A 26,371-nucleotide genomic window follows, 5' to 3' on the forward strand; every position below is an offset into this window, starting at 1 on the left:
CACACACACACACACACACATTATTTATTCTGTTTATTTTAGGTTGTCAACACATTTTCAACTTTTGAGATGTCACACATTTTTGTACTGATAATGTCTAACTGCTTCATAAATGGCATTGGGAGAAGCTGGAGGTTTTGGTAGTGGGATAGTGGACAGTGGGAGGTTTTGGCACCTGAAAAGGGAAGGAAGGAAGTTTGCAAAGTGGGATAAACACATTAGTTTGACGTTTCTGCTAAAGGGTTCAGAGGTGAAATAGTAAACCAGATTGGCATTTGTATTATCATCTTTTGTTTAAGAGCCAATAGCCCAATGAGGCAAACAGGGGCAGTTCATACCTCTTAGACTTATAGTTTCAGGCTATTTGCAAACTCAGGAAGTCATCACTGCTTGGTTGACATTTGGTTCATATTTTCAAGTCTATCTTCACAACCATGAAGGCTAGACATTTAATTTTAAATAAAAGTTTATATTCTGGAACATATTTCTCTAGCAAGGATGAATTCCATGACAAATTCCCCAGCTGCAGAATGCACATGGCCTTACTCGTAAGATCAAAGTTCTGGTGCGGATTATTAGGACCCCAAAATTTTGGTGGATGTTCAGTTATGGCATTTCAATTCAAGCCCATCTTTGTTTACCATTAATCCTAAATGTAAAAAACTGCCTTAGTTCCACTGAAGTGAATGGAGGTACTCAGATTCACAACAGCTGAGAATCTGGCCCATACAGTATCTAATTTGTATATAAGCTCTGAAAACTGTTGCTAAATTTGCTCACATACATGCAATTTGTTAATTAGGGAGGAAGCAAAGTATAAGATTGTCCTACTCCAGAGCTGATGTTGTCTCTCCTATCAGATTATTTATTATTGATCTAGTATATATACTGTTTTTAATAATATCTTGTAACCAGTGTAGTAGAAGACAGAAGGACCTGCTAATTATCACTGTGCTATGTGAAGTATAGGGAATATAATGGAGGAAATGCAAGAAGGCAACCTAAAAAGGTAGGGCCCAAATTAGCTTTAAAATGAGAATGAAATAAATGCTAGTAAATAGAGTATGTTTGTTTTCTGGCTGCTGTACTGAAAGGATCATCAAAACATATTGCTCTCAAGTTTATTTATAGTTCTTTAAGTCATCCTGTCCAGAACCATCTGACTAGTCATAACCACCAACCCCTTACAACCAAACTGAGAAACAAAAATATTGCAAAATAGTATTTTTATGATTAGCTTGGCAATAAATTCATGTCATGCCTTGGCACTATTAATATGTGCAGTTATTTAGTATCTGCCAGAATTGTCAGAAGCCTCATCAAAGATGAAACAAAAATGAGATGAAAAGAAATCAATGACAGAAAAAAATAATAACTCTATTTATACTGTGGTCTAACCATCCCTAAAGGATCCCTTTCCAGAATACCATGTGTTCTGTTATGCAGAGAGAGGAGCAGTTTATATACAGTATCTTGCACACCAGTGGCTGGGTTTTGTGTTTGCTAGACAGACAGATGTGTTTAGAAAGGACATAGAGGGGATCCTAAGAAGAGCAAGAGAGCCATTATTCTAATGGCACTAATCTTCCTCTCCAGCTGGCTTCAACTGCTTGAGCCAGTGTTACTGCTTTCATTTGCCCCCTGCTTGTAAAGAAAGGATTTTCACAGCTTAATAACTGGGCCAATTAAATTGAAAACAATTCAAAGGGGTCTAGTTATCATTATGGAATAATGGACTGCAAAATATCAGTGTTATGAGGGAAAAAAGGATCTGAAACTGGTTAATCTTCTATTTCTTCTCCTGGCCTCAAACACCTCTTTTTCCACTTCAGTATCTCAGTCATACATATTGTATTACACAATAAATCCAGAATTGGTAGAGAGGGTCATATGGGAAGGCTAGGATGATGTCATCTATTTTAATCTATAGAATATTGGCTCCTTCTGAAGTCTGTTCTCTGAATATTATCTAAACCTACTATTATTATGGGACCAAAGAATCTTTGGGATGTCATTAAATAAGACAAAGTAATAAGAACATAAAAGCTGTCATACCAAGTCATACCATGGTCCATCTTGCTCAGTATCTTATCTTCGACAGTACCCCACACCAGCACTTCAGGGGGAATGTACAGAATAGGGCAATTATGGAGTGATATACCCCTGTTTTCCAATCCCATCCTCTAGTAATCAGGGTGTGCCCCAAACCTGGGATTGTATTCCTCACCATCTTGGCTAACAGCCATTGATGGACCTATCCTCCTTAAACTTATCCAGTTCATTTTTTTGTCCCAATTATATTTTGGCCATTACAACATCCCATGGCAATGACTTCCATGTTAGTTGTGAGCTGTTTGAAAAAGTTCTTCCTCTTGTTTGTATTAAACCTGCTGCCTATTAATTTAATCAGGTGACCTCCTAGTTTTTGTATAGTGTAAAAGGATAAATAACATTTCACTTTTCACTTTTTCCACACCATTCATGATTTTATAGATTTCTATCTTATCCCCTTTTAGTCATCTCTTTTCTAAGATGAAAAGCCCTAATCTTTTCAATCTTTCCTCATATGGAAGCTGTTCCATACCTTTGATCATCTTTGTTGCCCTTTCTTGAACCTTTTCCAGTTCCACTGTATCCTTTTTGAGATGGGACAACATAAAACTGAACACAGCATTCCAAGTGTAGGTGCACCATGGATTTATATAGTGGCATTGTGATATTTTCTCTCTCTTTCCTAACAGTTCCTAACATATTGTTAATCTTTTTGACCACTCCTGCGCATTGAGCAGACATTTTCAGAGAACTATCCTTGGTCACTCAAGAGCTCTTTCTTGAGTGGAAATAGCTAATTTAGATCCCATCACTTTATATTATAGTTGGGATTATTTTTCCATTTGCATTACTTTGCACTTATCAGTAATGAATTTAATTTGCCACTTTGTTAACCAGTCACCCAGTTTTGTGAGATTCCTCTGTAAGTACTAGCAGTCTGCTTTCAACTTAACTATCCTGTCTGCAAACTTCGCCACATCATTGTTCACCCCCTTTTCCAGATCATTTATGAATCTGTTGAACAGCATAGGTCCCAGTACACATTCTTGGGGGAATCCACTGTTTATCTCTTTCTATTGTGAAAAAAGACCATTAGTTCCTACCCTTTGTTTCCTACCTTCCAACTAGCTCTGCTGACCTTTTGCTCCTGCTGGCGTCTCTCCCTGTAATGAGGAAGGGTCCCAGCAGCAGGGAGCTTTCCCCACTACTTCTTCCCTGTCAATGCCTTTCCCTGCTGCCAGAGTCTTTTCCAAGGAAAGACTCCAGTAGCGGGACACTAGTTTTAGAAGTGTAGATGGGGAAGCATGGATTGGGCAAGTAGAGAACCGTGTAAGGCATGTGCTCGAGTACATACCAACATCTTCAGGCATGTCTTTACTCTACTCACCTACACCATGCCTACACCATGCCTCACTGTCTACACTACTATTTATCCTGCCTGGTTTAAGGAGGGCTACACCAGTGGCGTTGGAACAGTTTTTATAGACTCATAGACTTAAAGGTCAAAAAGGACCATTAAGATCATCTAGTCTGAGCTTCTGCACAACGCAGGCCACAGAGCCTCACCCACCCACTCCTGTAATAGACCCCAACCTATGATTGAGTTATTGAAGTCCTCAAATCATGGTTTAAAGATTTCAAGGTGCAGAGAATCTACCAGCAAGTGAGCCATGCCCATGCTACAGAGAAAGGTGAAAAAACCCCAGGGCCTCTGCCAATGTGCCCTGGATGAAAATACCTTCCCTACCCCAAATAGGGCAATCAGCTAAAACCTGAGCATGTGGGCAAGACTCACCAGCCAGATGCCTGGAAAGAATTCTCTGTAGTAACTCAGAACCCACCCTATCTAACATCTCATTACAGGCCATTGGGCATATTTACTGCTAGTAGTCAAAGATCAGTTAATTGCCAAATTAGGCTGTCCCATCATATTATCCCCTCCATAAACTTATCAAGCTCAGTCTTGAAGTCTTGAAGGTTTTTTTGGACTGCATGTGCAGAAGGTTTTTTCCCCGAGCATTGTTTTCCGTAAAGTTTTGTGTGAATGTGAGTGTGTGTGAGGGAAGGTAGAATACAGCACCAGCGAAAAACCTGAAGAAGACAACCTGAAGAGACAACCTGAAGAAATCCAGGTAGAACTAAGACTGTATGCACCAAGTGACCCTGAGAGAAAAATAGAGAAAGGTTCTGTGTTGGGGATTCTGGCTGAAAAGAAGCTTGGGCCTTTTGCCTTTGGTTCCTCCTGCATTTGGAGGAGCAAGACTTTGCACATTCCTTGTAAATAAACAAGATTGCATCAAAGCAAATACCAGACTCCATCATCAAGTTTTTTCTTTTAGTTTATGGGCAAAAATTATATAGCAGTAGCATCCAAAGGCCCCTATCAGGAAAGGGCCTCCAATGTGCTAGACACTGTACAAAGATTCAGTCCCTGCCCCCAAAGACCTTCTCAGTATTCTCAGTGCTGAAGAACTTAATTTTTCTGTAATTGATAAAGACAAAAAATATAACTACTCTGTCTCTGATTTGCTCCTTACCTGAGCTCCTCCATCTCCCCAACACTTGGAATGAGAGCGCTGTATTAGCAGGCTCCTCTAAAGAATCCACTTGATTAGAACGTTAAAATAGGTAGATTACATTAGATTAGATTAGATTAGATACAATATAGAGAGTTCAGTGACTCTACAGCTCTCACTGCTGGGGATTGGAAGCACAGCAGAGAAGGACTAGAATTTATAATGAGGATGGGAAGAAAGCCAGAGATCCAGGTGAGAGGTGAACTGTTTCTCAAAGAAGCATTAGCCATGAGTTAATATTGAGGTAAAGAATGTATAGTAACTGGGAAATAAATGGGGAAGATTACAGGGGAATGGGAGAGAAGCAGAAGCTGGAAAATAGCTCCTAGAAAGGATTTCTGCTTGGGGTGTGTGAGAAAAGTAGCATGACCGGGCACTTAAAAAAAAGAGTGGTCTACGTGTATGGGTATGGTGAAAATATTACATGCAGGGGTACATACCAGTGGGGGAAACTTGAATAGGGCTATGAAATATGAACACGAAGAGAGGGGCATTAAACAGGCTTTTGATTAATATAATTATTGTCCCTAGATTGCTTAAAAGTTTATTAAATTATTTACAAACATGCTGTATATTATTCTAGGTGACAAGTTTGAGACTGAATCACATTTTTCTGACCAAGTTCAAATCCCGAGTGTTAACAAAACATTCACTTCAGTGTCATCCACAGTGACAAGTATTATAAGCTTTCAAATACCATTATTGATGCCCTTCAGCAAGCAAGTTATTAGCCTGTCTGAGAAGTAAAGGTTATGAGTTCCACTCAGTACTAGGAAATGATAGTTGGAAGGGTAGATATAGGAGACCAGGGTTTCACTTTACAATAATTTACTGAAGAAACGCTTCCAAAACATCTTTTTTAAAGTTTTGATACAGACCATCTTCCCAAAGCCTCCACAAAAATTAATGCATCTGCTAATCCTGTAAGTGTGCAGCACTTTAATCCATATAAAAAACAACTGTTGCTAAAATTGGTTATTAAGAAAGATGACACAATTTAGGTGATCCATGAGAGTAAAATAAAAGAAATATGGCTCCCATATGAATTGATGCCATCTTACAACAATAACCTGATTCGTGGGTTTCTCTTAATTTTTATGCTGCAAATGCATTTATGATAATCCGGAAAACATTAATTCTGGTTTCAGCACAATATTTGCCAAGAAATAAACAATGTGTTGAAAAACAAACATTGTTTGTTTTTTAAATACATTTTAAGTTAATTTATGATGTGTTGGAACAAGGGTGGATATTGGGCAACAAGCAAATAGTGCCAGACAGACCTATTCATTTAACTAATCTATTGAAAATACTCAAGCATTCAAAATTCACTAGGGTTAAAATGAAACTAATACAGGATTTTTGGCCAGGACAAATAGTGTATATATAAACTTGGTCCACTAGTGATGAACATATTGGTTATGTTCTAAGTCAAGAACAAAGATTGAAGACCTGATCTTAGTCCCATTAAAGTCAACGGGAGTTTGGCAACAGTTTTCAATGGAAGCTGCACCTGGTCCTAAATCTCTGTCATACTTAGAAATGGAGAAACCCTTTTATCAGAGAAGAGCTACATACACATGATAATATGCAGGATATATACATAGTATCTTATGTCAACCATATTCCTTTCAGGCAGTTTCCTGAATTCCTTGCACACTCAAATTCCCACTATTTTCACTGGAACATTGGATGTACATGGACATAGTGTCTGGCCCATAATTTTGTCCTTCACATTATGGGAGTTTCCATTTTTCATTTTATTTTGCAAAATTGGCCAACTTTAATGTTACTGTTTCCCCTCTAAAAATATTCACAAAATTATAATTTAAGCAATTTGGCCTCTAATTCTGAGTGCCCAACTTTAGACAAGATAAGATAAGGTAAGATTCCGGGTAATGTCAGAGCTGTACTTAGTGCAGCTTGGGGTTTTCAAAAATAACATTTTTCACAGGGATGGACATCTAGAATTAAAAGTCACTTTTGAAAATTTGGCCTTTAATATTAAAAAATCTAAAACAAATTAATTCTTTCTTATTTCTCTGTACCTCACTTAAGTGTCAAACAGATAGCAAAATTGGAGATGGTTACCTTTTGCCTTCCAGAAAACATAAACGAAGCATATGCTTGAACATTCTGTTTGTCAGTGTTATAGTTCTTTATTGGTATTAGCTAATTTGCAGTGAGATGTACAATTTCTGTTTCTCTTTTGAGGTAAATTAAAAGATAAATTATTTGTGCAGCTATTATATGATCCCAATTATCTGTTCCATAATTAGTGGTTTTATAAGGAAAAAAGTTTGAAAACATGACAAGATGAGGGCCTTTTTTAGAGAGATCAAGGAGATCAAATGTTTTAACACTGCATTTCCCTAACTTGTTTGTATACTTGGATGACCAGAAACCAAGAGAGTCTGGAACTACAGGCACTAGGAATGGTCCTAATGAACAAAGTGCCCACAAATTTTAAAATAATTAGTCAAGCCAAGGGGACTGTTGGCCAAGAGACAAGGAAAATGGAATTAAACAAAGCCACTATCTGCCAGTTCCACTGCAGGAGTGTTTTAAAAGATATGCTCATGTGCATTCATCAAAAGAGGTCAGAAGCCAAAATAAAAATAAATAAAAATAATAAATACCCTAAGGCAGATCAAAAAAATATATATAAGGTCAAATCCTGAAATCCTTAGTTAGTCTTTAGTCAGGATAAAAGTCCCTTTGAGTCAAAATTGCAACTTCCTACAGAGTAATTTTGTTATAATGTATTAAGGGATTTTTTTTTTAAATAAATGTTGGTGTCTCAAGTTAGACACCTAAAACCATATTAAGGGAGGGATTTTCAAAAATGCTCAGCAGAGACATAACTTTCTCAATGAAATCAATAGGAGTTTAGGAGCCAAGTTAGGCCAATTTTGAAAATCCCATTACCATGGACTTCAATGGGACTATTCACATGTTTAAGGTTAAGCACTTGCATAAGTATCTTGCTGATGAAGGGCTGAAGAGCCTCTTGCAAAATTAATATAGAATTCATTTCTGAAATAGATGGCAACAAAAAGCATTGATAAATTTCATTTTTAATTGTAAAAAAAATTATAGTAAATATTTGCTACAGGAACCTGTTTTTTCTAGATTAAAGTGAAACAGAATAAAGAACAAGAAGCAGAGCTCAGACATTAATTTACTAAACTGACCAGCACAATTATACAGTATGCATATTGCAAGTGTCAGACTCATGGAATAAGACTTTTTTTAAAAAAGATAGGTTACAAGTAAATAATATTACTTACAATTTAACTGCTATCATTTAAAAAAAAAATCACACAACAACTTTGGTGAATAATCCAGAAATTTAGCACTACAGATGGTGTGTGATCTGTTTTGCCTCCAGCTTATTGAGTTTTTAATTTACAGCACTTTAAACAGCAGTGTAGTAGAGGGTAAACTCAGGTAAACTGAGTTTATCCACTTCTCATTTGGGAAATATGGAATTAAGTTTAGGTTAAGTTAGCTACATAACGGATTTTAAAGTCATTGTGAACAAAACTTGTAATAGGTTGTATTGAGTTCCTGTAAATTAAACAATTGTACATAAATGTGATGCTTTGATACACACAGTGGACATTCTCTTACTTGGATGCCTAAAATTAGACAACTAGATCCATAATTAGGCACTTGAATAAGGTGCCTGATTAGTATTCATGATGAAATCACAATTATTGGCAACTCTCCCTTCATACCAACTGGAGGTATATTATATTGCTCTGCCTCTTTACAGTTACAGACCTTGCCTAGATGAGTTAGCTGTGCTCTGGAATTACATGGAAAGGGAGGAAGAGAAGAAAATCTCTTTTCACTTTTCTGTAACAGAGAGTTGTTAACCTATCTTAACTTTCCTTTGAAGCTAAAGCTGATCTCTGGTCTGGGCTCAAAAACTCTGTAAAATGTATGTTATATGGCAGCCTGAGAACTAATCCTGCATCAAACGCCTTTTCCCCACATTCTCCCACATACACACCTTTGCACAAGCAATGGGAGAGGATCTCCCCTTTACACTCAAGAGAATATTAGGAGAGACGGAGAGTAGTCATACACATTGGCCCACACATCACAACTACAAACTGCTTGCTGGGGGAGACATCCAGCCACCCAGCACGCTAATGTTTATATTGTTGTCATCAGCACACACTAGCCACAATCACAAACTGCTCCAAAGAACACCCTGTACAATCCCACCTTGTCTGGCAGGATTCCTGACACACACAGAGCATCTGCCAGTGCCCTCACTCTCATTGCTGCACTATCCTGGACCTGAGTCTCAACTGCAAAATCTTGATGTTCTTGAGAGTAATTCCATAGCATCTCTTCTCCTGACAGAGCTTCGCATCATTGTCCAACAAAAAGATAATGATCTTCAGATCCATCATACCCTCAAAGGAAAAATCTTTAATTGGTAGGAGTAAAAGAAAAAACTATGTTGCAGGCTTCTCTCAGAGGGCCTTAAACTCTCTGGCAGATGGAAAAGGCAAGAGAATTTGTAGCCACATGGTGTGCTAAAAACTTAAGCTGGATATTTTCACAGCTAGTTTATGAGTTCATTAAAAAAGAAAGAGAAAAAATTCTAACACCAATTTATTCAGAAATAATTCAAACAATTAAGAAGAAACCAAAGCCTCCTTTGCAATACAAAGGCATTTATTTCATGGCTGCAATTTTTTTAAGTTGCCATCTTGAGATACTCTACTTTATCACAAGATTTATTTCTACATTCCATCTTCTGGAAGCACAAAAATAATCATACAGGAAAATTCTTCCTTCCATTGCTACTGTGTTAGATTTGGTAAGCTACAGAGAGAGAGACTGCAGTATGAAGCCAATGAGACTATCCCAATTTTATCATAATCCATTATCAATACAGGGCTAAAACGATGACTGCCTATGTGTAGGAGCACTGAAAGGGCTCTTGGGTTTAGGAAGTCCCTTATCTACCCCATAGCGAAGCTGCAGAGGGGGCAACCATAATTCAGCTTCTTGCACTCTAAGAGAGTAAGGGTAACAGCAAGCAAATACTGTCTCTAATGCATATCATCCCAGGATGGACGGTCTGAAAGAGGAAGGATGTAACCATGATGAGCACTGCTTTGGCGACACCTTGTAGCAAGCACAGCTGCCCAGTGCACTCCCCTCAGCACTCAGTAAACACAATGAGGAAAATCCTGGACTCACTGAAGTCCATGGGAGTTTTGTCACTGACTTCAAAGGCAGCAAGAGTATTCTTCCTTCCACTGATAGCTGCATCTACACTGCGGGTTTTCTCAGCATAGCTATTTCAGCTGGGGGTCTGTTTTTCTCATACTCCTGACAAATATAGCTATGCCAACAAATTTTTGTAGTGTAGACCTGGCATCAGCACCTGCATTATTTCTTCTTGTCTGTTTATTTGTTTCTTGCTGTGTGCCTGCGACAGCTTCTTAATGAAGCTTTGATCCCTAATCCCCTTAGCAGCACTTAACCAGGGGGCAGAACTACTCAAGGAGAACATGGTTTAAAAAGCCAGCTTCCATGTGAACAGAGAAGCTAGTGAACAGGAACAGCAAACATGGAACTATTGCAAGGGAGCCTAGAAAAGGAGTCAGAGAGCCAGGTACCACTAGCATTCTTTAAACTTAGACCAGCAAATACCCCCTGCAAAAAACTAAAAATAAAAAAAGCTGTGAGAGTAAAAATAACGCGGGCAGAACTCCAGCAGTAGAGTGGGGACTATTCAGTTTATTGCACTGAATACAGCACGAATGATTACCTGTTTTGTGGGTAGATGGTGTATGTGTGCGTTTAGTGCAAGCATCTCATGGTCCTCAGAGATCAAGTACAGGCTCTTGAGACCAGAGTGACTATCTCATAGTTGTGGCACTTCTTCCAGATGATGTCTTGCACTAAGGAGACCCCAGTTATTAGGAAGAGATAGGTAAATAGTAATAGGATATTCATTTATCAGAAATATAGATAGTTGGGTTTGTGATGACCAGGAGAACCACATGATCAACTGCCTGCTGGGCGTGAAAATTGCAGATCTCTCAAGATGTCAAGATAGACATGTGCAGTGCTGGGGAGGAGACAGTGGTTGTAACACATGCAGGTAGCAAAGACATAGGGAAAGGTAGGGGAGAGGTCCTGGAGGCCAAATTTATGGTGATAGGTAACAGATTAAAGTCCAGAACCTCCATGGTAGCATTCTCTGAAAAGCTTTGGGTTCCATATGCAGGGCCATTTACACAGGCAGAACTGCATGCTCTCAATGTGTGGATGAGACAATGGTGTAAGGAGGAGGGTTTTAGGCATATCAGGAACTGGAGAACCTTTTGGGAAAGGAGGAGCCTATATGAGAAGGATGGGCTACACTTAAACCAAAACAGAACCAGATTGCTCGCATGTAAAATTAAAAAGCTCATAGAGTTTTTAAACTAAGGGTTGAGGGAAAACTGAAAGGTGCTGAGGAGCATGTGGGTCAGACTGAGACATCTTTAGGGAGGATTTCTTAACAGAGACAAAATTTCTAGACACCATTAATGCCTGCTTCTTGGAGCAGCTATTCCTGGAACACACAAGGGGAGAAGCATTTCTTCATTTAGTCCCAGATGGCACACAGAATCTGGTCCAAGAAATGAATATAGCTGAACCACTGGGTAACAGTAACCATAATGTAATTAAATGTAACATCCTTGTGGGGAGGGGGGGGAAATACCAAAGAATTCCACCAGAGTAGCATTTAACTTCAAAAAGGGGAAATATACAAAAATAAGGAAGCTTGGTATATGAAAACTAAAAGGAACAGTCACAAGAATAAAATGCCTGCAAGCTGCATGGAAAGTTTTTTAAAACATCATATTAGAGGCACAAATTAAATGTATACCCCAAATAAAAAAAAATTAAGGGGACCAAAAAACTCCACGATGGCTAAACAACAAACTAAAAGAGGTGTGTAGGCTGGTGGCATGGCCCAGCCAGGGCATCGCGACCCTTCCTCTGGCCCAGGCTCCGAGGAAGGCCACAGCACCTTGGTCTAGGGGAATAAGCGGTGCCAATTACAAGTCTTTAGCCCCAGCCCCCGGCGGGGCGGGCTTCTTTCACAGTGTAGCTCTCTGGCCCTCACGTAGGTCAGGGTTGATGAGGAATCTATAACCCCAACCTTCCAACAGGTGAGGCTGTTAAGCAGTCTATTGCCCCTGGCCCTCAGGCAGGGCGGGGCAGGTGAAGCAGTCTATAGTCCCCAGCCTCCCAAGAGGCAGGGCAGGCAGACAGTTTACAGCCCCCACCCCTCAAGCCAGGCAAGGCTGGTGAGATAGTCTATAGCCTCCGCCCCTTCAGTGGGCGGGGCAGACAAAATAGTCTAAAGCCCCCAGCCTTTCAGGAAGGCGGGGCTGATAAAGCTCAGTACCCTCTGGTGGCACTCAGGGGAAGCCAAGCACTCCTGGGGTGATTAGGGAAGGGGCTAGTGGGACGCAGGCCCACCCGACGCCACTGCATCCCAGCCCAGGGCCCTATCAGTGGCAAAGTAGTTTTCCACTGAGTCAGCAGGGATCCAGCCACAACTCGCTGACTGGTTTCGCCTCAGACTCAGCCACTCTCTAGTCGGCTGTCCTTGGGCTACTTCCTCCCACCCAATCCCCAGGACCTGCATCCAATTGTCTCCCTCTGGATCGCTGGAGTCGATGGCAAGCAGGAGTCCCACTAGTCCCTCACTGTCGACAGGTCCAGAAACTCCTCAGGGTCGTCAGTGGAGGGCAGCTCCTCCAGGTTCGAGGGTCCCAGGGGGTGCTCTGGTACACCAGGCTCAGGCAGCTCCAGTGGGTCCCTGACATCAGGCAGCTCCTCCAGGTCAGGGCCTGCCTCAGGGGGTTTTTCCCACCCAGTGGTCTCAGGTGGCTCTCCCTAGCTACTAGGGCCCGGCAGCCTCCTCCAGTCACTAGGGCCCGGAAGTCCGAGCAGGCTTGGAAGGCTCCAGTCGGTGCGGCGGTTGCTTTGAACAGCTGCAGGGCCAGGGCCAGGGTCAGACCTAGACTGCAGCCTCTGGGAAGACAAATCTGTTTCCAGTGACAGCTTCCCCATGACTGAGTGGCTAGGCCGGCCTTTTATACTGGTCCTTCTTGTCCTGGCTCTGCTCCTTTTCTCCTGGGTTGTTTGGCCTGCATGGCCATGTTCTGCCCATCAGGGGCGTCAGGACCCTTACTCAGGCTCAGGCTCTGAGGAAGGCCACAGCACCTTGCTACAAGGTGGTTAGAGGAAAAAAGACATCCTTTAAAAATTGGAAGTCAAATCCTACTGAGGAAAATAGAAAGGAGCATGAACTCTGACAAGTCAAGTACAAAAGTGTAATTAGGCAGGCCAAAAAACAATTCAAAGAGCAACTACCAATAGACACAAAAACTAACAGCAAAAAAATTAAGTAGATCAGAAGCAGGAAGCCTTCCACACAACGATTGAGGGATTAACGCAGCACTTGAGAAAGACAAGGCCATTGCAGAAAAGCTAAATTAATTCTTTGCATCTGTCTTCACTGAAGATGATGTGAGTGAGATTCCCACACCTGACCCATTCTTCTTAAGGTGACAAATTTGAGGAACTTTCCCAGATTGGTGTGTCAATAATAATAAGTCACCATCAACAGATGGTATTCATCTAAGAGTTCTGAAGGAACTGAAATATGAAATTGCAGTACTATTAACTGTGGTATGTAACCTATCACTTAAATCAGCCTCTGTACTAGATGACTGGAGGATAGCTACTGTAATGCAAATTTTTAAAAAAGATTCCAGAGGCAATCATGACAATTACAGGTTCGTAAACCTAACTTCAGTACCTTGCAAGTTCGTTGAAATGATAATAAAGCACAGAATTATCAAATACATAGACTAATGTGATTTGTTGAGGAATAGTCAACGCAGCTTTTGTAAGAGGAAATCATGCATCACCAATCTATTATACAACAAGTGGACAAGGGTGATCCAGTGGATATAGTATACTTGGACTTTCAGAAGACCTTTGACAAAGGCTATTAAGCAAACTAAACAGTCCAGGGATAAGAGGGAAGGTCTTCTCATTGATCAGTCACTGGTTAAATAATAGGAAACAAAGGGTAGGAATAAAAGGGTCAGTTTTTACAGTGGAGAGAGATAAATAGCAGGTTTCCCCAATAATCTGTTCTGGGAACAGTGCTGTTCAAGATATTCATAAAGGATCAGGAAAAAGAGGTAAAACAGTGAGGTGGTAAAGTTTGCAGATGAAAAAAAACTACTTAAAATAGTTAAGTTCAAAGCAGACTGTGAAGAGTTACAAAGGGATTTCACAAACCTGGTGACTGGGCAACAAAATGGCAGTTGATATTCAATGTTGGTAAATGCAAAGTAATGCGCATTGGAAAATATAAACACAGCTATACATACAAAATTATGGGGGTCTAAATTAGCTGTTACCACTCAAGAAAGAGATCTTAGGGTCATTGCAGATAGTTCTCTGAAAACATCCGCTCTATGTGCAGCAGCAATAAAAAAAGCTAATTGAATGTTAAGAACCATTAGGAAAGGGATAGATAATAAGATAGTAAATATCATAATGCCACTAAATAAAGCCTTGGTACACCCACACCTTACACACTGTATGCAGTTCTGGTCACCCCATCTCAGAAAAAGATCTATCAAAATTTGAAAAGATACAGAGAAGAGCAACAAAATTATAAGGGGTATGAAACAGCTTCCATATGAGGAGAGATTAAAAAGACTGTAACTAGTCATCTTGGAAAAGAGGTTGACTAAAAGGGGATGTGGGAGATATGATAGAGTCCTATACAATCATGAAGGGTGTAGAGAAAGTGAATAGGGAAGTGTTATTTACCCTTTCACATAACAGAAGAACTAGAGGTCATCCAATGAAATTAATAGGCAGCAGATTTAAAACAAACAAAAGGAAGTACTTCACACAACACACAGTTAAGCTGTGGAACTCATTTTCAGGGGATGTTGTGAAAAACAAAAGTATAAGTGTGTTAAAAAATGAGTTAGATAAAATCATGGAGGATAGGTCCATCAATGGCTTTTAACAAAGATGGTCAGGATCACAACCCCATGCTCTGGGTGTCCCTAAGCCTCTGAAGTTCAGATGCTGGCACTGGACAAGGGGATGGATCACTCGGTAATTGCCCTGTTCTGTTCATTCCTCCTGAAGCATCTGGCTGGAAGACAGGATGTACCATTGGTCTGACACAGTATGGCCATTCTTATTGTCTTACGTTCTTTTATAAAAAGCCATTTGAAACACACATATATTGATATCTCCCACACATCTGTGTGAATTTAAATGGTTTAACCAAATGAAGCCATTTTTTTTTACTTCTGGCAGATATACTGAGATGGATGAGTTACTTTTGACATGGTTTTGACTCTGACTAGGGTGTGATAGTTTTGAACCAGGTAGGCTCTGACAACTGGGATGAGTTTTTTTAAATAATCAAAATACACATTGCTGTTTGTCTTGTCCTCAACAATCATTTGGCAAACCCTAAAATGTAAAACATTGTAACTCGGATGAGAACATCTGACTCTGATTCACAGCACAGACACACCTGTGCGCAGTGTGATACCGACAGAGAGATACCTCATTCCCACACCCATCCGAACCAGCATAAACACAGACTGGCAGACAGAGGTGGTGGCGGCAGCAGTTTCTGATATTTCCGGAGGGCAGCTTAATTAACATTTTGAAATTAATAGCACAACATGACTAGCGAGCATGAAAATAAGAATTGGGTTATTTAAAGCAGAAATCTTATGAAAAGGATAATTATTTGAAATGTTAGAATTATCGAAACAGTTAAATAAAACAGTATATCGACACTGGTTCTATGTGTTTGCTGATCTGTCATAAAGGGAAATTAAGGGTCAAATGCATCTTTGGTGTAACTCCAGTGACTTAACTGACAGGTAATTGCTTAGCCCATTATGTCATGAATACTCTGGTAACTGGAACACAGGACCAAGCAGAGAAAAAAGAGTTTATCACTAATGCCCCAATATGGCAAAGACTTACTCATGTGCTTAACTTTACTCCATATGAGTTGTCTCATTTAAGTCAATGGAACTATTCACAGGAGATGATCCAAAGCCCACTGTACTCAACAGAAGGAACTTCCAAAATGTATAAAGTTAATTAAAATCTTTGTAGGATCAGGGCCTAACATTTTTCAGCTTCCCTAGCTATGCAATACATTCTTTAGCAAAACCACTACATATTTACGAGTAAATATACATCCCTATCCCATGTAAGGATCCATGGAACTACAACACAGGTCTGCAGAGCCTAAGAGAGATGACATTCCCACATTGCCACGCAGAGGCCATGCAACACCGCATCTAAGGAGCACTGGGGAGATTTAGGAGCCATAGCATGTACCTCCCAATGGGTCCAGAGTCTTCTGGCCTTCTGATTGGCCCATGATCAGTGTTTAACCCTGGAGAGTGGCCCAAGAAGTTATCTGGGTAACCATGCAGACTTCTGACTTGCTGTGACTTCAGACCCCATCTTGCTTACTGATCTCTGGGCTCCGACCCCAGCCTGACTCTGACCCTGATTCCAGCCTGGTAACTACCTCTCATGTCTGGTCTCCAACCCCAGCCTGACTCTTGCTGTTTGATCCTGGCTCTAGAGATTACTCCGATTCCCTGCTTTCTGACTATTGCCTTGTGGACACCAGCCCAGCTGTGACTACTAGGCCAAACCGCCTACTCCCCAGTCCCTTACAACACAAAACAATATTCAGCTTCTCTATTATTATTTATATAGTGACAACAGAGTGCTAGGTGTTTTACTGACAGGTATGACTATGGTCACATTCCCAAAGAATTTACAATCTAAACAGACAATGTGTAAATACCGAAAAAGTATCGGAATCATTTTAAAACAGTGTCACTGATCACTGAAGTGTAGTGCAAGTCATATTAATTCCAAATTTATTATCTTTTTTTTTATTCCAAATTTTTTTTTTTTTTTAATTCCAAATCTTTTTTGGTAGGATTTTTTCACATAAATTAAAGACATGTTTTGAAGATGATCTGTTCCTAAACTAATTGAAACAACAAAGGCAAAAAGTCTGATCATAATACTTACATCTTCCTGAGTATCTTTATTAGCGTGTTCATCTTCTCCTTGAACTCAGGAGATTCACGCCACATCTTTTTGGGATTTTTGATCTTTTTAATGTAAATACCTATATCATGATACATTTCATCCACTTTACTCCCATCCACTGATTCACCGGAAAGTACCCTAAAACATAGAAGATACAGTTTTAAAGGAACACTACAATATACATCATACTCCACTTAGAACATTACATCTGTATGTTAAGTTGTTTAATACCTTGGTAGAAGACCAGAGACTTGACTGCATTTTTTCCCCCAGATATACATGGTTTTATAGTGGTCTAAGATGTTTAGATGAGTGGATCTTTTAGTAGTCTATAATTGTTTTCATCCTGTATGAACTGCCATTAGTGGTTTTAATCTGATTGAGATTTAAAAATTTGCATTATAGAACTGAAATTTAACAAAATATAACACACAGTATAATGATGTCCATTTTCATTGTGATACACCCCAGCCCACCCTTGGAGAAATAATATTACTAAAGAAAAGTTAAGCTTTTCTTAGCTTCCTTTTTCTATTGAATAAATATAAACACACAACATGCATCTATGAAAAATATTTAAGAAGCTTTACTTTTAAATCTCTTAAAAGACAATCTAATGTTAATCTCACAGATATATAGTGTACCTTTCATGGACGTTTCTCACAGATACTAGATCAGTCTGTAATAAGTGAATTTGGGAGATTTTATTAGGACTACCTTACCCAACAGAAATGTGGCCTTCTAAGGTTATAGTAAATCAAATAACCAGCACAACTGGAAAAGGTAACAAAACATGATGTAGATCCACTGGCTCAAGCTAAAGCTTGGTGATGGGGGCCCAGCAGGCCTGGTTGCTCCTACAGCCCACAGGCAACAGTAGTGTCTGTGGAACTCAGAGGGAAGGATTCTGACCCTATACAGCTTTGCTGCACGAGACCCATTCAGTCAGGCTTTGTGTAGGACTCCTGACTTTAGCACTAATATTTCACATATTGTAAATTTAAATTTTTTGTTTTAAAAAAGACCTAAAAAAACTTCCCCCTACACCAAGTCCCGTGCGCTAATCATTAAACAGGCTGCCTCATTAGGAAAAAGGGTTAAAGGATGTTAGCTTCTGCTTCTAGCAGGGACCAGAGGGCTTCCAAATAGTCTAGGAAAAAGAAACAGGGAAGAAAGGAGTAGCAAATGAACTAAGACTGAATATGTCACCGTTTTAAGGCTAGCTACACCATTGACACACACACACCCTTTGGTCTCTCCGAATGTACCCTTTCAAGGCTCTGCTCTTTGACTTCTTTTAGGCTGGAATCCCACAATTCTGCCACTTGAGGTCAGGTATCCAGTCTGCAGCACCCCATTTATCAGCTGTGTTTCCTCAGCTAGTCCAACAATGTTTGGCCCCTGCAGATGACCCATTTTGGGAACTATGATGAGTAGGCAAATGCAGTGACTCAGAACAGCTTCTTAAAACAAAGTATTATTTATTTTTCCATAGCAATATAGCCTTCAGAGAAAAGGATTTAAACAACAAAAGGCCTACACTCATAGGTCTCACTTAAAATTTAGCTTTCCTTAAAATATAGGCAGATACCAACATATCTCAAGTACCCCTACTCTGGGTACTTCCACTGCCTCTGTGTTCCTTGTCTTCCCTGAGCTTCAGGGACTGTCTTTTTAAGCTCAGGTAGGCCCTTTGTTCTCTATGCCCACAAGATGGGACTTCCTTCCCTTACAAACTTGTCTCTTGAGCACACCAGGGATTGGAAGTAAATCATCAAAAAGAACAATCCAGTCATTATCTTGTAAATGTTGGTAGATGGCTGGCTATCTACAGCCATTGTAATTCTTTCTTGGGGAGGTGTGAGATGAGCTCCCACAAATGTTAATTCTTTAGCAAATGTACACATAATAGACAGATGTACACATAATATTCATAAAAATAATACAGCTGTCTACCACATTCTTCACAGTGTTTGCTTCTAACAGGGAACGGTGGTGTCCCCTTATAGTTCTTTAAAAAAACAAACAGGGAAGAAAAGAGAAGCAACACCACCAGCAGACAGCAAGAGCAGCTTATTTGAAAAAGGACTAGCTTTTTTCTAGCTTTTTTCTCAGCTGACCAACACCTCAGTCAACAACAATTTGGGATAAGTGCCAGAACCCTTCTCCATCTAATGAAAGACGTAATGTGACAATGTAATTACCCAACTCATTTTGTTCTTGTCTAGATGAACCTTTATTTACTGTGGAAGCATTTATAACTCATAAGGTTTGTCCCTTCAGAAACAAAGTGATTTATTTATGGAATTTAAAGAATTCAGTGTATCAATGTGTTAAGTTCAAATTGTTAATTTTTATTATTATATGATTCTGTTTAGATTTAATAGATATATTGAATATGATTGTGTAAACAGTGGATTTTCAGAAAGCCTTTGACAAGATCCCTCACCAAAGGCTCTTAAGCAAAGTAAGCTCTCATGGGATAAGAGGGAAGGTCCTCTCACGGATCATTAAGTGGTTAAAAGATAGGAAACAAAGGGTAGGAATAAAAAGTCAGTTGTCAAAATGGAGAGAAATAAATGGTTATGTTCCCCAGGTGTCTGTATTGGGACCAATACTGTTCAACAGATTCAGAAATGATCTGGAAAAAGGGTAAGCAGTGAGGTAGCAAAATTTGCAGATGATAAAAAACTACTTAAGATAGTTAAGTCCAAAGCAACAGCGAAGAGTTTCAAAGAGATCTCACAAAACTAGGTGATTGGGCAACAAAATGGCAGATGAAATTCAATGTTGATAAAGCAAAGTAATGCACATTGGAAAATATAATTCCCATTATACATATAAAATGATGGGGTCTAAATTATCTGTTACCACTCAAGAAAGAGATCTTGGAGTCATTTTGGATAGTTCTCTGAAAACATCTAGTCAATGTGAAGTAGCAGTCAAAAAAGCACACAGAATGTTGGGAATCATTAGGAAAGGTATAGATAATAATACAGAAAATATGATATTGCCTCTTTATAAATCCACAGTACACCTACATCTTGAATACTGTGTGCAGATCTGGTCACCCCATCTCAAAAAAGATATATTGGAAATGAAAAAGGTACAGAAAAGAGCAACAAAAATTATTAGGGTTATGGAACAGCTGCCATACGAGAAGAGATTAATAAGACTAGGACTTTTCAGCTTGAAGAAGAGACAACTAAAAGGGGATATGATAGATGTCTATAAAATCATGACTGGTGTAGAGAAAGTAAATAAGGAATTGTTATTTACTCCTTCTCATAACATAGGAACTAGGGGCCATCAAATGACATTAACAGGCAGCATGTTTAAAAAAAATAGAAGGAAGTATTTCTTCACACAACGCACAATCAACCTGTGGAACTCTCTGCCAGAGGATGGAGTGAAGGCCAAGACTATAACACGGTTCAAACAAGAACTAAATAAGTTCATGGAAGATAGGTCCATTATGCGCAGGGATGCAAAACCACGCTCTGAAGTGTCCCTAGCTTCTGCTTGCCAGAAGCTGAGAATGGGTGACAGGAGATGGATCACTTGATGATTAACTGTTCTGTTCATTCTTGCTGAAGCATCTAGCATTGGCCACTGTCAGAAGACAGGATACTGTACTGGATGGATCACTGGTCTGACCCAATATGGCCATTCTTATGTTCTTATGATAAATAAATCAGTTAATTTAAAAAAATATTTATTAGGAAGTGTTATTGAGCAGTTCCCTTGTTAATATTCCCATCAGGCCATTGAAACTTGCACAGTTCTGGATTCAGGGTGTGTGCTAAGGGGAGGGGTAGCCAGCTGTGCCATATTTTACCCCTTCCCTCCACTCCCCTCCCCTCCTACACCCCAGTGCAGCAGTACAGGCTCCTACTGGCTGGAGTTCTGCATCCTGCATTAAACTGCAGATTAAAATAAAAAAGAGCATTGTCCGGCTGTTAAATCCTACACCTATATTTTCATCATTGACCTTCTTCTCCCTCCCCACCCCTTCTTTATTTTTATTTCATTTATGTATTTGCTATTTATGACCCTCATTTTGTTTAACAGCTTTTCTAGCTATAGACCATGTCTAAACTCTATTTGTGTAGTTCTTAGCACATTTGGGACCACTTGGGAAACAAATCCACTCTCACAATATTCTATATACATTATTAGGATTTATTTTTCCTTTTAAGACTATGACCCATATTTCTGAAACAACATATGAATTACTTGATGCAAAAATTACAGAGTAAGATATACGTATTAATAAAGAGTGGAGTAACTACATCCATAAAAAAATCCAGACCAAATAGAAATTACAGCAGCCACAGACATATGAACCTTCTTCTTTTAAATTATAGGTTTACTTCAGTGCTGGTGCAAACTCACTGAATTTAGGAAAGTTATACCCAATTTACACCCGAGCCAAATCTGATCCTCTATGTACATTTCTCAGTGAAACTTAGGGCAAATACAGAGGGAAATACATTAGCATAGCTACAGCAGTATAATTATACCACTATAAGTAGCATAATTAGAGCAGTATAATTATACCACTATAACTACCTATGCAAACAGTCCTTCCAATTCAGCTTGCACTGCTTCCAAAGCAACATAAACCAAACAGGTAAAAGGCATTCTTATTCCAGAATAAAGAATGTCTACACTGGGAATTATAGTGGCATAATTATACTTGTCTAGTTATGCTGGCATATTTCCCCCTATAGATAAGCCCTAAACTTCAATGAGAAAAATACACAGAGGCCCTTGTGTAAATTGGATGTAACTTTCTTACATTCTGTTTGCACCACTGTAACTATACCATGACAGTTATCCCGGTATATTTCCCTTTTGTGCGAGTCCTGAAAACACCTATTATTACCATGCTTAACATAATAAGGTCTTAGTCTGTGACTGGACTCCCAGGTGCTACCACAATAATAATAAATAATGATAATTATTAACATTTAATTTTAATTATTCCTATTGGTTGAGATATTCAAGGGTTTAAAATGAATGGAAGATGTGCGGTTAAATCCCTTACACTTCTTTGAAGCCATTATACTTTCAGTGCAAAGTAGTGGGGAAGGACACAGCAATAAAACAAAAACAGTAATAACTGATACTAAAAATCAAACAAGTCAGCAGGTGAATCTGCGTATTCCTGGCAAACAATATATCCATTGAATTTAGCCCTTTTTCTGTCTGTAAGTTGTCCACAAACAGCTCACTTTCAAGAACAGGTGCATTATTCAGAAATGTTTGAGTATTTGGTATGAACATATATCAAACCCCTGGATTACTTTTGAATTATTACTGCAAGTGAGTCTTTGAGTTTGTGATATTGGGGATTAGCTGTTTGGCTAGTATGACTGATTTGGTAATTCATAAAATACTGTTACCGTTCCATGACTGGCTGAACCAACTCCTATAAACAGGAGTAATGTCTGAACAACACAGTGGGGCTTTGATTCTCAGGGACAGAATGCAAACAATTTACAGAGAGAAACAGCAATCCTAGAGAATTTAATTTGTGTACTCTGAATTGTTGCCTTCTCTCTCTGCTAAAAGACAGAACATTACATTTTGTGCATGTGCATGGATCCCATATTTTAAAATACAATGGATTTCTTTCTTCTGCCTGAAAGAGAGACGGGCAACCTACTGGAAAAAATTCTGACATGGTGGTCAGGAGTACTGAGCAAGGTCTTAAGCCAAGCCCCAGGCTGGGCTTGTTGCATGTCAAGTGAAGTGCAGCAGCAGCATGAAAGTGGCAGTTCTGGGTTAATATTCCCAGACAACAGCCTGAAAGATGTGGGTGCTGTCAGCTCCAGGAGGCTAAAACCGGGGCCACACAGTTGGCCAAAAGATATCTTGCAGTGCAGGACATTGTTTCTATGTCTGCCAGTACAGACCTTTGTACTGGCAACTCAAAAGTATATACAGCTTTATAAAACCTAGGCTTGGTCTACACTAGAAAGTTAAGTCACGTGGATCTTGCTGTGCATATGTCTCAAATTTGTCTCTGGCCAACGTAAGTGCCCCATTATGGCCACACAGTAAAATCACCTCCCCAGATGGCACTGAGCCATGGTCAACTTACTGAGGTTGATGCAATATGAGTCTAGATGTAGCGTGAGCTATGTGGACCATAACAGTCTGCCCAAAGTCCCACAATGCCCAACAGTGACCACTCTGATCACAATTGTGAACTCTGCTGTTCAGGGGTCATGGAAACCAAAACCACAGATCCCCTTTTTAATCCCCCATGTATTTCCGAAATGCCTTTTACTGATTGCCTACCTGGCAAACCTACCAGCTCTCCCTGTGTGCAACTGCCAACTGACCACACAGCTCCATGCACTACTAGATGCACTCCGGCCTGGAGTAGACAGGACAGAGGTATTGGATGTCCAGGGCATGTAAGGAGCAGAGGCTGTGCAGACACAGCTACAGACCAATCATGGACAACTACAAGCAGATTGCACAGAAATATGGACATCTATGAGCAGATTGCACAGAAGATACAGCTGAAGAGGTACAACAGGGATCAGCAGCAGTGCCACATGAAAGTGAAGGAACTGTGCCTGGCATACCACAAGGCCAGGGAGGCCAACAACTGATATGGTGCTCAGCCGCAAACCTGATACTTTTACAGTGAGCTGCATGCCCTACTTGGTGGAGACCTCACCAGCACCCCACATACTACCAGGTAGTTGCCTGGTTTGCACAGCTTACCACAGTGCCTCAGTTAAATTATAATAATTATGCTTTGCTCCTAAAAAAAAGCTCCCATTAAACACCTTCTTAAAACTTCCCATAAATATTCCAAAAAAAAAAAAAAAAACATAAAAAATATCCTTATAAAAATGTCTTTAAAATAATAAATCCTAGCAAGCACATTAGAGTGCGTTTTTATTTAAAGTGACAAGCCCTAAAGAAACGCCCTAATGCTTACTTACAACATAAAAAATGCTATGGCAAGCTATAAAACAAAACAAAAAAATCAAAAGCTTATAAACACAAACTTTCCAACTTGTTTAATAAAAAAGCTCCATCCGCAAGTAAAAATTGCTTTAAGTACTGTAAATTTAACAGCTATAACATGGGAGGCACCGTTACAAAAAGTTCGGCAAGCTCATTTACTAGTAAGCCAAGCGTTCCCTAATAAACATTAAAAAAAACCTGCTACACAAACAAACAAACAAACAAAAAAATAGCTGCTCAAATCATCTTTCAAAATAAAAATAATAATAATAATAATAATTTAATCTCTAAAAAAATTAACAAAAAGCATGGCAAAGGCAAGGCCGTAAAAAAATCAATCCCCTGTGCTAAATACTGTAAAATCAAGCTCTCCAATATGTCCTAAAACTCTAATTAATAGCAAATCAAATAAGCAGCTGGCTGACCTAATTTATCCACATAAAAAAAAGCTCACACTCCAAAAAAACATACTAATAAAAATTAATAGCCATCCCCACCTCCTGAAGAAAAGTCCTCAGCGGCAATCGGGGGCCGGGTGTCCCCAAGTCCCCTAATCTATGCAGCACCTTTAATATCTAATAAATAAAAATAACCCACTATCTAAATAAATTTTAAACAAAAAACATTCAAACAGCATATCCTTGTAAATACTAATGCCGCTATTTCATTAATTAATAACCGCTTAGTTCCTGCAACAATGAAATTTTAAAAAATCACTGGCAGAAGTTAAAAAAAAATTTAAATTCCAGTGTAAATATGCCCCCCTCTCATACCCTTACTTACACCATTATAAAAACAAACAAACAAACAAAAATTTTTAGTTTAGCACACGCTAAAAAAAAAGCTATTTTAAGCATAAATTATATGCTTAAAATGCAGGCTGTTATTAATTTAACTAATTAAATATTATCCATTAAATTAAAAATTACTAAAGTTGTTGCAGCTGCGCACAGGGTGGTAGCTCTTAAAGCACCAAAGTCACTCTCAATTACAGCAGAGCAGTATTCCCTAAATGTTGCTAACATAGTACAGGCACACCCACAAGCATAAACCAAAAATAAATCAAATTATAGCTGGGTAAATACCTGTGTTATTATTATAAAACCTAATCCACCACCCCAAAAGCAGTACAAATACCAAAAAAAAGGCAAAAAAAAAAAATTGTTACCCACAATTACTGCTTTCTTGCAGCAAAAAATGCTAATAAAAACTAATAGCATAAACAACTCCTCCATATGGCCAGTCTGTAAAGCAGAAAGGAAAACCTGGTGACTTACAGTAAGTTACAGGGCTTTAAATACATGTACAGCCAAGACAGCCCTGTGGTGGCCAAGTTACCAGAAGTGATGGCTGCAATAAGTATGGGAACTAAATGGTTTTCAGTACTGGATTTATCAAATGCATTCTTTGCTATTCCTCTGCATCCTGACTGTTAGGATAAATTTGCTTTTACCTACAAGGACCGTCAACTCACTTTCACTCATGTTCCACAGGAGCTACGCTGCTTCCCCATAATTTGCCACGCCCATGTTATTAAATTATGGGATAGGTGCACAGCACCGATGAATGTTATCTCTTATGTCAATGACATTCTCATTTAGACTGTAACCCAAGAAGCTTTTGCTCGATGAAATAATCTTCCTGATTGAGCAAGCAGGCTTCCGAATTAATTTTAAAAAAGCCCAATTGTGTCAGCAAAAAGTCCACTACCTAAGTTCAATATTAAAACAAAAAAAAATTACCCCTAATCAGCAGAGAGTGGAATTAATGTATAACTTGCCAGCATCCACTGATGTCTCTGCATTGCAATTATTCTTAGGTCTCACAAAATGTCTCCGCAACCATGTGGAGAATTTTGCCTTAAAGGCACAGACACTGTATCAACTACTAAAAAAGGGAGTACCCTAAAACTGGGGCCCAGAACAGGATCAGACCCTTTTAAAACTGAAGCAAGCAGTAACCTCCACCCTGCACTAGCATACCTGAATAACACTAAACCATTTGTGTGGCAGTTAGCTCATTCCCCAAAAGGAATAAGAGGGAGGAGGGGCCTTCTGGTCAAAAGCCAGTGGCATTTGCCTCCCAAGTACTTGGAAGGGCCAAAAATCAGCTTTACTCCTTATAAAAAAAATGTTGGCATTAATATGGGCCATGCACTGGCAATACCTTACTGGTTCTGCCCCAATTATTTTGCGAACAGCCCACACCCCTCTTAAATATATAGTGTCCAAAGAAATCAAAAAAAGAGCATGTATCCAGGCCTAAATTGGCTAAATAAACCATAGCTTTAATAAATAAAAATATAAAAGTCCAACCACCTACAGCTTCCAAACAGGCCCCATATGCCCTGATAATTGAGGGTGCTAAGCATAACTGCCCTCTCCCTCTGATAGAACCAGCCCTTCCCAATCCTTTTCAGCCTGTAAGTGACTGGGAAGCCATAAAAATTCTACCTAGAAAGCCAAAGGTTTGGTTTGTAGATAAATCCTCTTACATAATATAACAATCTCCCAAAACAGGGTATGCAGCAATTCGCTACCCAAATGGAATCCTTATGGCAGGAAGCTGCTCGT

General features: G+C 39.3%; 1 long non-coding RNA gene across 1 annotated transcript in view; it reads right to left on the bottom strand.

The window, feature by feature from the left end:
* Positions 1-16,854: 16,854 nt before the first annotated feature.
* LOC137156785 (uncharacterized) overlaps positions 16,855-26,371 on the bottom strand; it is a 115,846-nt gene continuing 106,329 nt past the window's right edge. Inside the window, exon 4 of the long non-coding RNA XR_010920889.1 lies at positions 16,855-16,943. This is a non-coding gene — a long non-coding RNA (uncharacterized lncRNA). The remainder of the gene's footprint in view (positions 16,944-26,371) is intronic.

This window comes from Emydura macquarii, unplaced genomic scaffold (genome assembly GCF_026122565.2).
Source record: "Emydura macquarii macquarii isolate MOO-44397 ecotype Brisbane River unplaced genomic scaffold, CSIRO-AGI_Emac_v2 contig_1477, whole genome shotgun sequence".
Taxonomy (NCBI): domain Eukaryota; kingdom Metazoa; phylum Chordata; order Testudines; family Chelidae; genus Emydura; species Emydura macquarii.